The sequence below is a fragment of the Anabrus simplex genome, chromosome 4, assembly GCF_040414725.1.
Source record: "Anabrus simplex isolate iqAnaSimp1 chromosome 4, ASM4041472v1, whole genome shotgun sequence".
In the NCBI taxonomy this organism is placed as follows: domain Eukaryota; kingdom Metazoa; phylum Arthropoda; class Insecta; order Orthoptera; family Tettigoniidae; genus Anabrus; species Anabrus simplex.
Window position 1 is genome coordinate 72,955,388 of NC_090268.1, and position 19,367 is coordinate 72,974,754.

A 19,367-nucleotide genomic window follows, 5' to 3' on the forward strand; every position below is an offset into this window, starting at 1 on the left:
TGTCTTGCACATGCTGAAGAATGGCGGTTGACGTGGCGTGCGGGGCTGCCACCGCTTGGCGGCGGATGCGCCGATCCTCGCGTGCTGACGTCACTCGGGCTGCGCCTGGACCCCTCGCACGTGCTACATGTCCCTGCGCCAACCATCTTCGCCACAGGCGCTGCACCGTGGACACATCCCTATGGGTATCGGCTGCGATTTGACGAAGCGACCAACCTGCCCTTCTCAGCCCGATCACCATACCCCTCGTAAAGTCGTCTGTCTGCTGGAAATGCCTCCGTTGACGGCGGCCTGGCATTCTTAGCTATACACGTGTTCTGTGGCACACGACAACACGTTCTACAATGACTGTCGGCTGAGAAATCACGGTACGAAGTGGGCCATTCGCCAACGCCGTGTCCCATTTATCGTTCGCTACGTGTGCAGCACAGCGGCGCATTTCACATCATGAGCATACCTCAGTGACGTCAGTCTACCCTGCAATTGGGATAAAGTTCTGACCACTCCTTCTTGGTGTTGCATTTGCTCTGTCAGTCAGTGTATACCGACGAGTCTGATGTATTTGAGGACCTTCAAATACCACCAGACTACTGAGCCACTCAGTCCGGCAAACAAAATTATCGTAATTCGAATGTAATAATGACTTGTAAAAGTCAGATTACAGAGCCTGTCGAGCTGAACAAAAGTGAGCCAAACTGGACTGCTTGCACACCTCCAAGGTAAGAACATGAATTATTTTAGGAGGTATATCCGCTAGGTTTCCGTCCAAGAGAAAAAGTACAGAAGGAGAACAAATATTCTCACCTCTCGAACAGTGAGGCTCTCGCGATTTGAAAGAATTACAGAGTCAAGGGAGGTACACAGTTACTGAAAAAAGTAATCATTTTGCAGACTTGCTATACAAATGAAAGATACTATCAACTGCTCAATGTGACTGAGGAGCTCTGTGCCTAATCATTTCACATCATCAATGACTGCTACTCGAAGATTTTTTTTTTCCTAGTGGTTTAAGGTCGCGCTAACGCATGGCAGGTTTTCGGCGACGTAAGGATGAGAAAGAGCTAGAATTACAAAGTAGCGACCGTGGCCTTAATTAAGTAACATTTGCCTGATGTCAAAATGGGAAACGATGGAAAACCATCTTCAGGGTTTGACGGTGGGATTCGAAGCCGCCAACTTCCAAATCCACGCTCAAGCGCTACGCAACCCTATCCGCACGGCCAACTCGCTGCGTCTGCTTAAAGACAGCAACCATGGAAGAGAAGTGACAGTAGCGAAAAAAAAAAAACAGATGTGTGCAAGGAAAGAAAGTATTATTTTATTTATCACGATTTCTGTACAGAAATATGCAAAGTTAAGTGAAAAGGGCGACCGAGCAAGCAAGCAAAAGAAGGGAAGGAGGGGAAGAAAGAAAGAAAGAAAGAAAGAAAGAAAGAAAGAAAGGAAGGAAGGAAAGAAGAAAGAAGCAGAAAGAAAGGAAGAAAGAAGCAGAAAGAAAGGAAGAGGAGAAACGGTAGCAAGAGAGAAAGAGAAGAGAAGCGGAGGGGGAAGGGAAGACATTAAATGAAAGGAAAGAAAGAGCAGAAATTGTGCAAGGGAGAAAGAGAAGAGAAATGGAAGGGAAAGGAAGACATCAAATGAAAGGAAATAAAGAAAGAATGAAGAAAGAAAGAAGAAATGGTAGCAAGGGAGAAAGAGAAGAGAAAACGGAGGGGAAGGGAAGAAAGCAAGGAAAGAAGGAAAGAAAGAAAGAAAGAAAGAAAGAAAGAAAGAAAGAAATAGGGAATATGAGGAATCCTCAAACGCTCGCAAAAATCTTTTCGACTTTTCAAATGATGGTCTTTATTACAAGAGGCTGAAAAGAAATATATATTTCAATTTTAAGTTACAGTTCTCGACCCAGCCTCTAGGAAGTTGTTTCTGCATGTCCACACTGGACAAGGATATGAAGGAGACTGGTGTTCAAGTATGACGGGTACATATTTGAGGAACACAGGTGCTGCAAATCACCGTCAAATGTTCACACGAATCAGACTCCAGGCCATTGTATCATCCTCTGAAACGATAATGATAATGGTAATTATAGACGTCGTGCTAACACGTAACAGGAACAGATACTAGCGGAGTTCTGGCGAACGAACGGACGAGTAATTTCAATGACTATATCTGCCTCGATGGATCGGGGGTAGAGAATAATAGTAAGTTAGTATCTTAACGGATTTCTGAAGGACGAGAGCAAATTCTGGTACTCTGTTTTAACTGTCATGCAGACTTCTGCTGGTGAACTTTGCATCCACCCGGAAAAATTCACTCAGCTCTAGGAATTGAGTTCCGTTTCGCTGTCAGGCGGTAGCACAAACGGGACCTGTAGGTAGTCTAAATTGCACCACTTAATTTAGGCAGCAACCCGACACCATTCCTGTTGTTACTTAGCGCTGATCAAGCGTTCAGCGGGCTAGCATAAAAGGCAGGCTCAATATACTTCAGAACAACAAATCCTTTCCCATCTGAAAACTTCTCTGTTGATTTGGTTCTTTTAAAAGTACATCTTTTTGGGATGGATACAGGGTATGGAAAAGAGAAAGAGGTACTGAAAAATTATTTCCTTCATACGGATTCTAGAAATATTTAGCACCATTGTGCTGATTAGGTGTTTACTGAGCACGTTTTCCCCATTATTTGACACAAAGAATTATAGAAGTAAAACCGAGCAAATGGCTGCCCGGTTTGCGTCACGTATCAGCTTGCATTAGGGACATAGTGGGTTCGAACCCCACTGTCGACAGCCCTGATGATGGTTTTCCGTGGTGTCCCATTTTCACACCAGAAAAAGGTTAGGGCTGTACCATAATTAAGGCCGCAGTCGCTTCCTTCCCATTCCTAGCTCCGCTCCTCCATCTTCGCCAAAGACCCATCTGTGTCTGTGCGATGTAAAAAAAAAGTAAAATAGCCTATTTTAAAGCGCTTACAATTAATTTAGCATGCCATTTCTCGGCATTACACAAGTGGGTGGAACATTTAAAAAAGAGTTGTTCTCCTTGGAGGAGCATAGGTAGTCATCACACTTTTCAGAGTTTTGATTCTACTTTTGCATCTACAAATTCTAGGCCTGGCACCTGCTGGACAACTGAAGCAACAGAAACATTCAAAACACACCCGAGACCCGCACAATCAGTGCAGTCCGGCCGTCAGGCCAATAATAACTATTGCGCATGATCGGGTAGGTCACGTGGGAAAGGGATATGAGTAGGTGGAATTTAAAACGGTTTAGTCCCTGCAGGGTGTCATGGTTGGTACAAGCAACTACAGGGCTTTATTTTTAACCCCTGACGGGTGACAGAGCGTATTCCATCTCCGTTGCCGGGTGCGCGATAGCACCGGTTTTGTCCTTGAAAGCCGGTGTGTATCCTGCGATCGCTAGTGTTCAATCAAAGAGTGCTCAGTCGAAGTCGAAGCCCTTGCTTGTTCATTTGCAAAGACGTTTTAATTACAGCAGCGAATCTTCGTGTGTAAAAAAGTATTTAAAATATGAATCAGCTAGTCGCGTGCGTATTAAATTTGTTCGGAACTTTTCGATCTATACAGCTTTTCACGAGAGTTTTATCCTGATGTAAACAAATAGGCGGAGCACCTTGCCTTTCCACGTCGACATAGACGTATAGTAAGCGAACCTTTCCTTGAGCCCTGAACTCCATAGTGCTGAATGGGAACTAGAGCTCAAGAAAAAGTTCGCGTACTGTAGTTGATTGAAGAAGCAACCGTCGCACTCACTCCACTGTACGCGAGCTCGAAGAAAAGTAGTACGCCATATTATTTTAGTTTATTACATTTAGAGAGTTTGGAAGAGTACGTAATCAAATTAAAATACGGTTGTCATATATATTATATATTAAATGACGAGAAATACACCTCTACGCCGCACATTTAAATCTTGCGCCAATTAGAACTCCTCCACAGGAGAAACACTGAACTTGGAACTAGACCTACTTAAACTTTTCCTCAGAAGATGCCACTACCGTAATTTTGTGACTATGAAGTTGCCAGTACTGTGTGAATTTCAACTTGTTTTGTTTTCCATTGATCATTCATGCACCCCGGTGCGAAGTGAAAGAACCTTTTTTGAAGAAATTTTGTATTCATAAGTTTTTTCTTTACTAAATTTTGTTCATTCATCTTTGGGTTGGCAATATTTATCTTTTCTTTCCGCCAGTTTTGAATTCAGCCAATCCCTAATTTCTGTAATTAATTTTCAGCCTATCACGTATTTCTTCTTCGATTTTGAGTGTAACTTTTGACGTTAACCAATAAAACGCCGTGGGTGTGTCTTGATTATTCAGGAAAGGTCTTGAACCTTCCCCGAGGGTTTATAAACTGCGGATTTTCACGTCTCTGGGCCACTTGATCAACATCTAACTAAGTATGCGTATGTGAAGTAGGAGGCGGGATGTGCCTCTTTCATCAGGCAGCAGTACTTCGACAAGGTATGGCCACTTAACATCTTCACCTTTTGCTAGCTCCGCAGTTTAACCCGAGGGATAGGTCCGAAACTTTTCCATGTAACCTACTTTTCTAAATATGCAATTTTTACATTTCTAAATATGTAATGTAAAATCTTTAACTGTAAATCGGGGATAGAGAGTGCTGTACCCTCTCAAGCGCCCCTTCAAATTGGTTTGAGGTGGCTACGTTTCGTAACTGGTTTTCTTCCTTCCTGTAATGTCTTCAATTATTCTCATACGAGTCACCTCCATAGTTCGGGAATAGCCCCTGTTTCATCGGCCTAGTGCCTTTTAGGTTTTAGAATGAGTATTTAGGAGTGCAAGTACACGCCTCCATTCGTTTTGGTATTTCGGGCCATTTACTTAACCTGTTCTTTTTCCGCTAAGGACCAGTAGGTTGGGTACAAGATACCCCCGTGTCATTTTTGTAAGTTGTACCTTGATGACAATTAATTGTAAAGTCTGGTATTGTCTTTAAGAGGCTTGAAAAACTGAGAGCGTGTCAGCTCTTTTCAAGTGTTGTAAAGGTGCCTCTGGGAGGCTTGACATTGACATTTTGGGAGCATGTGCTCCAGGCATTAGGGGATTTCTGCCCTTGCATTAAAATTTGTGCTATGGTAAAATTGAGCTAAGAGCTCAAAATTGTAAAACTAGGAGCGCGTAGCCCAAGAGTGTAAAAATCACTAAAATTGGGATCTTTCTTGTCTTGTTTCTAGTTAGTCATTGTACCTGATATATTATTGTGTTCACTTAGTGAAAGATTATTAAGTTTGAAATTCTAAAAAAGGAAAGAAAATATAACCTTGTTACAGTTTTAAAATTAATTTTGATTTGGTATTTAGATTCATTCACCCCGGCACCTTCTTTCAACCTCTGCTGATCCACCAACCACGGTAACAGAAGGCATAAGGTGTGGTGTAATACGAGAAGTCTTCTCGTAGTGAGGGAAAGTCCCAAGCTGTACAGCGTAGAGATAGGTGTTGCTTCTTGCAGCAGCAGTCAGTGTCAGTATTCATAGTGACAAATGGAGCAAAGAGGTAGGACCATCGAGTGTAGTGAAGCACAAAAGAGGAAAACCGCTCAGAAGTGATCATAGGCAGTGCATTGTGAATGTGTTCAATAAACTAAGTGAACAGAATCCAGGTTTAGTCGTTTATTGAGAAGTTCAGATCTTCGCACTGTTGTCGTATGCGATGCGCAGCCCTGTACGTCCGAACACGAGACGTTGACGGGGTGAAGGTCGGTACTACACGCTCAGCGAATCACAACTCTTTCTTTGGCGGAGGCGTGGACATACCATGTTTACATCAGGATTAAACTCTCGTAAGACATAAAACAGTGTGTGATTTTTACCTGAGGGTTAGACTGATAGAAAAGTTATATCAGACAAATCCCCATTCATTCCAGGAACTAAAAGAAAACGTTATGAATGAGATCAGGAACATTACAGTGGAAGAAATCAGTCGCATCAGTCAGAATGTTCTTTGCATATAACATTCTTGAATAACCCAGGAAGGGCACACACTTCCAGAATCTGTTATAAGGTAAGAGTGTAATGTATTGTATTGTATACCCCGTATTTGAAGGAGGGAATCCGAGAGTGCACGCTGCATGCAAGCTTTATGCGGAGAGGCGCACGCATCGGTTAAGTGTTAAAAATATATATATATATATTTTTTTTTGGCTAGCGGCTTTACGTCGCACCGACACAGATAGGTCTTATGGCGACGATGGGATGGGAAAGGCCTAGGAATTGGAAGGAAGCGGCCGTGGCCTTAATTAAGGTACAGCCCCAGCATTTGCCTGGTGTGAAAATGGGAAACCACGGAAAACCATCTTCAGGGCTGCCGATAGTGGGATTCGAACCTACTATCTCCCGGATGCAAGCTCACAGCCGCGCGCCTCTACGCGCACGGCCAACTCGCCCGGTAAGTGTTAAAAATAAAGGCCTGCATGTAGTAAAGCCATGATCCAATAAACAATTCATTAGTTTGATAGAACAGTTATTTGTTAAAGTGAGTAGACACAGGTGTTCAGACGTAGACAGGCTGCTTTGTCATGTCCTGGATTGAAGAGTGGCTGACGTTTCGTGAAGGTGCGTCCACACTTGTAACATCTATGCGTATTTGTCAGTTTTCCACCCATCTGTCTTGTAACATCAATTGAGCATTGGCTCCAGTATAGCGACAATGTCTCCCCAGCTACAGTTGGCTGCTGCCAGCAAACAGATACTTTGTTGCACAATTCGATAGGGTTCCCAACCACAGACTAATATTACGTCATTCACGATTTCCTCCCATGCGTCATTATTTTTCAAACGATTACAATGGTGCGTATCCTTTGGGTCCCACAAAATGGTCTTCTGTTGATAATAACATTATTAACTTATCAATTGTTTAACTTTCTCCCTGGACCACTCCGAATTCATTTTTCTTCAAATTGGAAGATCCCCAAACAAAGGTTCATGCAAAACTGAACGACGAAGTCTCAAGGACGATGGATAGGGAAGAGTGACGGTGGTTATGAGCATGCACAGCACACGAGGCGTTGATACGTAGTGCTGGTCGGGAAAACGCTCTGTCCACATTGTCCGTATCTATATCACGTGCCTTCCCTTTGATGCGACGGCAAAGGCTATCATATTTGATACACGATCTTGATACAAAACTCTGTTTTCACAAGGCCGATCATGATACAGATATGGTGAACTGATACAAGTGTGGACGCACCTTAAGACCTCCAAGTCTTTGTCGAGAATGACGAACAGTGGTGGGATTTTTCATTTGTAATAGGTTTGAGGGATGAAGCCTGTATCCACGTGTGGTCGTCAACTCAATTACACTGCCTTCGACATGTTGATAATTATAAATTCAAAATAAACACATGACGAGATTGGAAGGAATGTGAGATATTGGGAGTATCTTGCTGTCCTCAAGCTAAGAATGCTATGGGGCAGAAATAAGGAATATTGAACTTGGTATAGAGGAGAGTCGTATAATATGGAATACCATTTACTTTTGGCAGTATAACTTCTTACCAAAATCAGTTATGAAATATAAATAAATATGGTTTGAAAATTCAAATAATTAGCCAAGATTCTCTATATTTTTAAATTGTAAATTGTTAATATCTTCACGTCAAAATTATTTCTTTCAAAAAGTTGCACTTGGTGGGTAATACGGAATAGTCGGCTAATATGGAATAGTAGGGTAAATAATATGTACATTAAAATACAGCTTCAATAAATTCTTTCAGTCATATTTAAGGAACGTTCTTACAGGTGGACGTACAGAAATTTTAAAAAATCGAAAGAATAAAATTGGTAATTAACTTAAATGATAATCTGTATACACTAATTATTCAGAGTTTTCTTTTTACAGTCACTTGTTCATTCAGTGACAAAAGTCACAGATGCAGAAACTGAGATCTATAGGTAGTTACATGTTATAATATACCAGGATTAATGCAATTAATTTTAATTAATTTTAAACGTCATTTAACTTTGAAACTAAAACAGTATTCCATATATCCCGACACACCATGTTTGAATTAAAGGATTCGTCATGCCATAAACTTTGCACAACAAGGAAGTTACACTGGTGTAGCAATATAAGCAACTCTTGTACAATATATAACATTGGATTTCCCAGGACTAAACTCAGTGTTGGTAATTAATACAAGCTTTAAAAGAATTATGTGCAAAAGCTTTTCAAATATGAAAAACAAATATTCTTGCTCCACGCACTAACCTCACTCACGAGCATGTCGAAACTGAATACAAAGCATCATGAGAACGTTTACCGTAATTCGACGAGTTTCCACCTGAGAGGAGTACGTTACAGGCAAGATTTGTGGTATTCCATATTGCCCGACTATTCCATATTACCCGATTCTCCTCTATTTATCTTGGAAGGGACAGGAGAAGTGCTCCTTTCTGGAGTTGTGAGGGAGCTCTTCGTGTACTAGAGCTGTAACCCATGATCTCTGTTGCAATTGTAGCCAAATCGGTGGATCAATGATCTCGGACTCATGATCTCAAGCTCCAGGGCTGATGTAGCCGATTTTTAAAGGACAGTCAAAAATCTTGGCATTCCTCGTCATTGTTGTTGCATGTTAAAGTTGTCCGGCTCCACGGCTACATGGTTAGCGTGTTGGCCTTCGGTTACTGGGGTCCGGGGTTCCATTCCCGGCAGGGTCTGGAATTTCAACTATCAATGGTTAAATTCACTGGCACGGTGGCTGGGTGTATGTGTGGTCTTCATCATCATTATTTCAGCCTCATCACGATGCGTAGGTCGCCTACGGGTGTCAAATCAAAAGACCTGCACCTGGCGAGCCGAACATGCTCTCGGACACCCCCGGCATTACAAGCCATACGCCATTTCATTTCATGATAAAGTTATCTGGTGGCGCACTCGGAAAGTCTGACTCAGCCGCTGTATCCGTCCCGAATTCCGAATTCGTTGCTGGACATAAGCAAAGTCGGAATTTCGAAATAGATTAACAGGTCGCCTAAACGGTACCATTTCAGGATGTATTACTACAGAAGTTGTCGTACCAAATGGAATGATGTGGTACGACCGACGTGCAGATCATTTCGATTCAAGAGTGTTTAGCTTGGACTGCTGTGACAGTTTGGTAAATTAAAAGGAATACAAAACTAGAATAGATGATGGTTCACCCTCCTCAAACATATTATCCTTACTGAGATTTCACGTTGTGCTAACTCTCTGGCCAGTCAAGGTTTAAAAACATGTACCAGTACACTATAACTCTTATTTCACGCAAGTTCGAAGAGTGCAAATGTGCAGTCGTTCAAAAAAATGAATGAGCGCTTAGTATTAAAAGGTTCCTCGCATTTCATTTTAGACCTACCAACTTAATTAAAAAAATATATTTCACCACCCGTGTACATAAAAACCCTGTGGATACCCACAACAAACATTGTATCTATTTGTTTCTGAAGAAAGTATACATGCAAGGAACTCATAGTACTGCGTACGTTCGCTTGGTTTTTTGAGCGCCGTACGCTACCGAAGATATTCGAAGAAGGGTTTGAATAAATTGCAGTCCTTTCTGGGCTTGAATGCGCCAGAACGTCGTCCCTGTAATAATGGTGCTGAAGGAAAAGGATGACCAGTGAATAATTCAGTTTTCTCTGCAGGAAAGTAAAGTTGGGGAATTTCTTAGGCAAGATCCTATTTTATATTTATTGCAAAGATGTTACCGGTACGTAGTTAATTTATTCAATTCAGAGGATCCTGAATTCGATTCCCGGCCGGGATGAGGATTTTAACTTTTGTAAAGAATTTGCTTTACAACGCACCGACAGAGAGGTCTTATGGCGACGATGGGATAGGAAAGGTCTAGGAGTGGGAAGGCAGCGGCCGTGGCCTTAATTAAGGTACAGTCCTAGCATTTATCTGGTGTGAAAATGGTAAACCACGGAAAACCATCTTCAGGGCTGCCAACAGTGGGGTTCAAACCCACTATCTCCCGAATTCAAGCTCACAGGTGCGTGACCCAAACCGGGCAGCCACTCGCTCGGTAAACGCAGATTTACTTCAAAGACTGTTCGTAACATCTGTTACATTTATTGCGCCTACCAAAATTAAACGTTCTGAAACGATGTTACCAGAGATTGTACAATTGTTAATAGAACCGGCCATACATATTTCGACATCATCAGATTGTTCTGACACCTCCGATTCAGAATGAGTAAAATATGACTCTTCCTTATTTCCACAAAAACTGTGAGCACAGTATTGTGATAATTTAGCAGCTCTAAGCGTAGTTACGTAGGATTTAAAGCTGTTAACAAGTGACCTGAATGTGTATGTTTATTTTTCTGTGTATATAAACGGTATATGTTGCGCATGCGTGATCTAAATAGCACTAAATAATTCATGCATATATGTTTATGTTACTTAATATCGCGGGAAGACCTCACGAACCTAAATACAGATCCACCAGAGAATTCCCATAGATTGCAAAAATGGCACACTGCGACATTGAGATTCGAACCCACTATCTACCGAGTGCAAGCTCTCAGCTAGGCGACCGTAACTACACGGCCAACTCGCTCGGTCAACCATCTGTTTATCGGAGATAAGACTCTTTGGCGGCAGCTTTTCTACAATCAAGTCCGGCTTCTCGTAATCGTTTACAGATCGTGTATGGACATCCAGGAAAATTGGTCGCCTGCATGAGTTCCGCCAAGTTTAAGAACGGGTTCTCCCGTGAACTTTCAGCTAGCCTATTGTCTACTTCCCTATTAGAAACCCGGTTTAAACCATTACCCGGTAAAAGTCCAATGTCCCCTGACACCCGCCACTGTTGTATCCATCTATGAGCAGCTCTAGGCGAAACGCTACGCCGAATCGCTGCCTCACGAAATGCTAAAATTGCTCTCGTGACTCATGTGAATAATGTTCGAAGTCAGAATGGCCGTGTCCACTGCCTGATGTCATGTGTATTCATTCGGGAATTAAAAAGAAGTAGTTCACTCCGGTATTCGATTCTTCGCTGTTGTGGTAGGCACGAATTTTGTAGCCTACAGCCGACCCACCGCATTACGTGGGAGCGTGCCATATGCTTATAATGCATAGTGCTGTATGCAAGTACATTTCACGAGGAGGAGAGAGAATAGAGAGGGTAGAATAAGAGTGACAGACAGAATGAGTGCGAACTACAGACGTACTGCAAAACGCATTCAGCAGACAGTACAAAGCCAATCAGCCGAAATGCATTTCCTTATATTTCACGTCTCCAGAGATGCGACAATTTTTGGTTGTTCATTTGTACCTGCCCTGAAAGAAGAGAAATTCATCTTGCTCTTTATTATTTAAATTTTAGGGATCCACTTTGGAGAACTCCGGCGCCCATTTACGGATATTTTGAACATTTTATTATTTCAAGTGGAATCAGTAAAGTCTGTAATGCCCAACTGTGAGGAAGGTATTCAAATAATATTACAATTGGCACTCAAGTGGTTACAGTCATATTACACATTACACATGTAGTCTATGGATTAAATTCAATTGTTTTATGTAGCAAATGCTTTATTTCATTATAGTTTTGATTTCAGGTGTCGATTGTTCGAAAACGCGTATGTGTTTACATTTGTGAAGCTCATTTCGAAGAGGGATGGTAGGATTGAGCCACAACGACCCCCGCTCTTTCTCTGGGTACGGCTCTGAAATGAAGCTAAGAAAGGCATGTTCCGCAAAATAGTATCTTGCCACCACCCTAGTACACAGCAAGACTTTCAATTATTTGCCCTGACATTTTACTCTAATTGAGGAGCCTAACCTCAAGTAGTTTTTTGCCATAGAGTCTTGTTTTATCAGTAGTGGAATATACTTGTTCTGTATTGTACAAACAAAGCATATTATCTGGTAGGTATCGTACTTCCTGATATACGCCGGAAAGTAGCCGTCGATATTGAGCGGAGGAAGGTCGAAGGAAATGAGATTCATACAATGTATGGTTTTTACGAGTCACTAAGACCCAGACTAAAATCGAGGAAAGGTTTCTTAAATTTATCTACGACACTATAATGCCTTCATAGAGACAGTCATAGAAATCCCGTGGGCAGCAAAACTTCGGCGTCTATAGTCATGGGTGACACCACAGACATTGTCTGTGGATGAAACACACTGAATGCTTAACCGCCACACGAAATTAGCCTGGACCACTATGAAGTCTATTATCGGGCTGAACAGATGTTGACAAAATAAAGGCAATTTATTAAAATGGTGATTTAGAAAGTCCGCCTCTGTGGTGTAGTGGTTAGTGTGATTAGCTACCACCCCCGGAGGCCCGGGTTCGATTCCCGGTTCTGCCACGAAATTTGAAAAGTGGTACGAGGGCTGGAACGGGGTCCACTCAGCCTCGGGAGGTCAACTGAGTAGAGGTGGGTTCGATTCTCACCTCAGCCATCCTGGAAATGGTTTTCCATGGTTTCCTCCTCCTCCTACTCCACGCAAATACCGGGATGGTACCTAACTTAAGGCCACGGCCGCTTCCTTCCCTCTTCCTTCTCTATCCCCTCCCATCCCCCCGCAGGGCTCCTGTTCAGCATAGCGGGCGAGGCCCCAGTTGTATCTCCCGACCCAGAGTCTGACGCTCCAGGATACTGCCCTTCAGGCGGTAGGGGTGGGATCCCTCGCTGAGTCCGAGGGAAAAACCGACCCTGGAGGGTAAACAGATAAAGAAGATGACGATTTAAAAAAATGATGCGATTAGAAAGTATAAGATGCTGTCGATGCTGACCAAGTCATGCAGTGAGGAGTTAATTTAAGGCTGGAAACAATGTAATTACAGTTGCCTAATTCTAGGCGAAGAAAGTCAACATTTTCTTCTTTCTTCCTAGCCCTGTACAATTTATTGTTTTATGTTATCATTATATTATAAAGTTAGTAATTAATATAGGTTACATATTTTATGTAGAGTTTCTCACAAGAGTAAATCAACTTTGAAATGTCACTCTGACCCTACAGAGCATTCATTATACATTATTTCATCATTAAACCATTCTCTAATGGGAACAAGCATTACCGCCACCAGCAACAATACAACCTTAAGCCACCATCCCATACGGTAAAATCAAGGTTTGGCAACCAAAGACGTAGCATGTGCTAGTACTGTTAACTAATGGTATCTACCAGGCTTGTAGTGCCGTTGCTCAGACACACTTTAGTTCACTCGAATCCCACTGCAGGTGGTCAAGCGCTTAAAATGTGCGTGCCATATTATGTTAGTAGATTTGTTACCTCGCTAAACACACAAATTTCCGGTACTCTGTATCTCTAAAAGGCACTCATCACTTGAAGGAATGTTAAATGTATTATTAATGTTCCTATTGTTAAATAGTTAACAGTAGTATTCAGCTCAATTTCCCTAATTAACTAATCCTTATCCCAAGATTTTAACATTAAATTACAGATTATAGTAAAACTAGCAAATGTACCCGTGCTTCGCTACGGTATTCTACATTGTATACGGATATCGAAGTAAATTACTGTACATGAAGTGAATTAGAATGTTTAAATTGCATGTCTCTTGGCGTTATCCGAGAAAAAGCATAGGGAGGTCCGCAGACGTTGTTTCCAATGTAAAGTGCCAGTTGCGGAGTTGTGACCCCGAAAACTATGCATTTGACACTATTGTGTATTATTTCTAATATATCACTCCCCTACCACGAAGCGGGCTGAACTTTGACATTAAAAAAATTTCGGTGTTTTGCTATTCATTTCAGGAGCCCGAAAAGTATGGATATGACACTACTTTCGATGATATTTATATTTCATCCCCCTCGCCGCCCCTAAGCGTTCCTGGGGTGCCCTACCCCCACGTGGTTTGTCTCCTGATACTAAAAATCCAGAGTGTCACTATTCATCTCGGCGACCCCGAAAACTATGCATTCGACACTACTTTCGATTAATTTTATATAGGCTATCACTCCCCCCACGCCGAAGGGTGATGAACTTGGACTTATAAAATATCCGGAGTTTTACTATTCATCTCAGCGACCCCGACAACTATGGATTCGACACTACTTTCGATTATTTTTATATCTCAGCCCCTTCGCCCTCTGCCCCTAAGGGTTCCTAGGGTGTATTACCCCCACGTGGTTTGTCTCCTTATACTAAAAATCCGGAGTGTTACTATTCTTCTCAGCGAGCCCGAATAGTATGGATTCGACTCTACTTTCGATGATTTTAATATCTCACTCCCCCTCGCCACCCCACCGCTAAGGATTCCTGGGCTGTCTTACCCCACACGTGGTTTGTCTCCTGATACTAAAAATCCGGAGTGTACAATCACCTCGGCAACCCCGTAAACTATGTATTCGACACTATTTTCGTGTAATTCTATATATCACTCCCTCCTCACCCCCGCCCCAAAGGGGGCTGAATTTGAACTTTAAAAAATCCGGAGTGCCACTATTCATCTCAGCGACCCCAAAAAGTATGGATACGACACCATTTTCGTTAATTTGTGTATCTGACCTCGCTCGCCCCCCGCCCCTAAGGGTTCCTGGGCTATCTTACCTCCACGTGGTTTGTCCCCTGATACTAAAAATCCGTAGTGTACAATTCACCTCGGCGATCCCGAAAAGTATGGATTCGACACTATTTTCATTAATTTGTATACCTGACCACCCTCGCCCCCCCCCCCTTAAGGGTTCCTGGGTTGTCTTACCCCAACGTGGTTTGTCTCCTGATACTAAAATTTCGGAGTGTACTATTCACCTCGGCGACCCCGAAAACTATGTATTCGACATTATTTTCGTTTAATTTTATTTATCACTCCCCCCACCCAAAAGGGAGCAGAACTTTGACTTCAAAAATATCGGGAGTGTCACTATTCATCTCAGCTACCCCAAAAACTGGATTCGAGACTTTTTTCGATTATTTTTATACCTTGTCCCCCTGCCCCCCCCCCCCTAAGGGAGCTACGGATGGCTTACACCCACAGTGCTCGTCTCCAGATAGTAAGTCGTAAGTGTACCAAGTTTGGTTGAAATTGCTCCAGTGGTTTAGGAGGAGATGTGTCATTTTTATTTATAGTATAAGATAAGATTATCAAGATTAAATTATTATTATTATTATCATCAATGAATTAATATTATTTCTGCGAATTTGTACATAGGTTTTATATCATTGTATTTAAGAAGCAGTATGCCATTTCATTTCTTGTATATTAAAAATAAAAATAAAAACCATGGTGCAATAGCCCCGAAACTCACTCCGAAGGCCTGCAGATTATGAGGTGTCGTGTGGTCAGCACGGCTGTTTATTCTTGGTTTTCTACACTGGGGCCGCTATCTCACCGTCAGATAGTTCCTAAACTGTAATTACGTAGGCTGAGTGGATCTTGAACCAGCCCTCATATCCAGGTAATAGTCCCTGACAAGGCCGAGAATTGAACCCGGGACCTCCGGCTTTGTATGTTATGCAGCATATAAAATATATTTTATATATGCCTACAGGCCAATTAGTTCAATATAGTAGTGTAGAAATTAGGGTCAGATTTTGTTACAAGTATATTAGTGCATTAACAGTAGGCCTACTGGTGAAGTGTACAACAGGGACAGGTGACCCTAAAAATGTCAGGGAAAATAAATCGTACATCTAAGTAAGTAAGTAAGTAAGTAAGTAAGTAAGTAAGTAAGTAAGTAAGTAAGTAAGTAAGTAATCAATCAATGACTCAATCAATCCATCAATCGGCTCACTGACTTAATGGTCAGCGAAGTGGCCTTCAGTTCAGATGATACCGGGTTCGATTCCCGGCTGGGATGAGAATTGTGACTGTGTCTGGTAAACTCCTCCGGCTCGAAGAATTGGTGCCTGTGTTAGTCTCAATATACATCTCTTCATTCGCGCATAACGCACAACAGGAAAACACAACGGCTGCATCAGCAAAGGCGTTCGGACATAAAACTTGGCCAATAATGGCAATTCGCACCACGACCACAAGGTGAGGGAAAAGCAGCAGCAGCAGCCTATTATTATTATTATTATTATTATTATTATTATAACAACATTAAGTGTGTAACGATAGTTGTAATAAATAGCACCGAACATAGTACAATATTTGGTGAGATGAACAGCTAAATACAGCAGCTGCTTGCCTTCTATGCCCAATATTGAGATACCGAATATAGCAGCTAAGTCGACTGACATTTATAGCAGCTGACAATACGCAATCAATCAATCAATCAATCAATCAATCAATCAATCAATCAATCAATCAATCAATCAATCAATCAATCAATCAATCAATCAATCAATCAATCAAATTTCTAGTTATTTCATTCTCCCTTTATGGGAGTGGGCCGACAGCTCTACGAGCCATTGATACATGGTTTTATTCACATTTGTTGCAAGATGTAACGCACGGAGCATTATTTACACATTCGGATAAGTTACCACGTGGTGATGGTAGCGATCATAGTTTTAAGGGAAAGGTCAACTAGGCAGAGATCCTTCTTAACTCTAATCGGAAGAAAAAAAATAAAGAGGTCTGACCCTCCCAAAAATGAAGGTATTGGCAAAATAAAGGGAAAAGCCACAAAGACTGAGAAAGAAAGGCTCCCTAGGGTCAAACCTAATACCGTGAGGGTCAGGCGTACGGGGTGTTGCTTGTGAACACTCGGGCTATGTATTCTGTCTGGGCTGTACCACACTGTCACCATATAATGCGACAAGCTCGTCATAAGTTGTTTACCTTTTCACACGGCCAAAGATCCCAGCTACTAACAGTATATGATTTTTATTAAGTATATTATTATTTAATGGACTGTATCTATATTCGAGCGGAAAATGTTTCAGAGGGGATCGTGTTATAAAAAACAAATCAGGCACCTAGGCAAACATTAACTTAAAGCCCTCAAAATAATTGTTTCAAATTCTTCTTAGAAATGCCGTTCTTTGCTCTTCTGGTTGTGGGATGTAGCCTCTTCTACATCTGTCACTGGTTTTTTAGACTCTAAGAAACAGATAAAGCATGTTCACATCTTTGAACCCGCTCCTGGAGCCGATGACCGTACTTTCTCAAGAGTCCATAGATTTCCTGCTATAGGTACAAATAAGAAACAGTGGTGATGACGAGCCTCCAGAACGAAGAAATGAGAAAAAATGGAATGTTTTTGAATTCCAGAAGAATTATTAATTTCCTCATTAAAAAGACGTATTATGCCTTGTAGTGCTTAAGCATCTTAAATATCGTAAGAGTTTTAGCCAACCTACCTAAAAAAACGCATACATACGCCGAATAAAGAACAAAAAATTTAGAAAAAACTTCCCTTCTATCTTACACTCCAAATTAATAAGCCTCAATACCGTTGCTTTGGTCTTTCGGAACTTATGTAAGCCACTTCCATAGATCTCGCACACAGAAAGAAAATAATTAGAAAATCAGTAAACAGAATGGCTGCAGCACCGATTAAATGACAGCAGGACGCGACCGTGCTACCACGCCCCCTTTTGCTAGGATTAGAAATGGAATAATGTTTGCTGACTGATGTCACTATCTAATACAAATTTTTGGACATGTAACAACCTTATCTTAAGAATAATTTAAGAAGTACAGACTTATTACGAGTAAGATCAGTAAAGGAAACATTTATGGGAGAATGCCTTCATATAACCCTGAATTAGTGTATATATATAAGACGTAAATGACACTATCACAGCAGTATCATGATAGTGCATGCAGAAGCAGCAATATCTCCCCCCTCCCGACCGCCCCTACATAAGGGTTGAGTGAAAGGCAGTCAAAGTTGTTTTGTATCAGTACTCTCATAACATACAGCTGAAACATATCACTGTATTTCAGAGATCAGGATGGAAAACATTCAAGTAATACATAACCAAGATTTTCACTCTTAAAATTAATATTACCTGATAACTTGAGTCTCATTTACGCCACACACACTGCGCAAAGCACCGGCGATGAAACGCACGCATTAACTGCAACGAGTTCGGCATGGAACAAAGTATATAATTCGTTTAACAAACGGAATTTCTGTTATTTAACTCATATTCATTCTCCATCAGCACTATAGAATGCCACACCGACGTTGAATTATCACTCTCGCAACAACACAGGCACACACCCTCCCTCTAACCGCACAAATTACCCACTGCACACATGCCACTACCCACTGCACAAAGAGAGCCAGCGAGCGGACTGGCCTGGGCCATCAAATTAACCGTGCCGTACCGAACCAGACTGAGCTGTCAACATTTGCTCGCTCTATCCCTTCTTTGCCGTCTCGCTCTCACAGTTTCTCATGGAATATTTATCGACAGAAAGTTACATACAAAGTCGCTGTCACACATCTTCTAGAAGTATATAAATCGCCCATAAAATTTGAACTGAGGAGTGTTATCATTAAAGGAATAACAGGGTAGTGACGCGCAGATCAGTGCCTCGCTCACGGATAGAATGTTAACGTTTTTAGGGACATTTTAATTTAAAAAATGAAATGGAATCTATTTTGCAACATATATATATAAAACTTCAACTAATTTCGCACTGCTGCTAATCCTGTGCTATTTAAGATGCATGATAACATACCGGCACAAGTGGTGTTTAGAAATTTGTTTCGCGGGGCAGTGAGTTTGATGATCAGTTGCAGTGGCGTACGCTGGGATCAAGACGTGGGCTACCACTGAACCACTGAACTTAGGTTACCACTTTTCGATAGTTGGTTTGATGAACGTCAAGCCTTAAGCGTTTTGAGCTGCAGCCAATAGCCAACGGAGAAGCCTGCTGTGTTGTCAAGGCTGCTTCACAAGCTACTGCCCTGGCCTCTGCCACTGCCAATACTCAACACCTGATCAGTCGAGATGGTAGCCTAAGGTTTAACAAATTAAAGGCCAGCTTTGTGGCTAAATAGATAGAATGCTTGCCTTTGGTCCGATGGCCCAGGTTCAGTTTTCAGAATTAACCCCCTCATACTGTTAATTCCCCTGGCTTGGGGACTGGGTATTTATGACGTCTTCGCCATTCATTTTATCCTCACTAGGTCACCACCAAACCTATACAGATGCCATGTACCATTATTATTATTATTATTATTATTATCATTGTTACGGAGTTTTCCGTGGTAGTTAGAGGTGAAAGAAGGTGCGGGCGGGAATAGGTCTCAACTTTCGAAATTTTGTATTTGTATTTGTATTTGTATTTATTAATGAACAAAACAGGCGTTCAGCCCCGAATACATGTTCACAATAATAATAATAAATAACTATTAATAAACGTAGTCCAACCTGAGCCACCCCTATACAAAATAACATAAAATGAAATGAACAATAACGCCCCGGTTTTATACCAGAACCAACTCCATCTACATCA

The 19,367-nt window shown here is 41.7% G+C and overlaps 1 protein-coding gene across 9 annotated transcripts in view; it reads right to left on the reverse strand.

The window, feature by feature from the left end:
* Positions 1–18,189, reverse strand: part of Piezo (piezo type mechanosensitive ion channel component) — a 555,272-nt gene extending 537,083 nt beyond the window's left edge. For all 9 annotated transcript variants that reach the window (XM_067145104.2, XM_067145105.2, XM_067145110.2 and 6 more), the window contains exon 1: positions 17,909–18,189. The gene's annotated coding sequence lies outside the window, so the exon portion shown is untranslated. The remainder of the gene's footprint in view (positions 1–17,908) is intronic.
* Between the last annotated feature and the right edge of the window lie 1,178 nt (positions 18,190–19,367).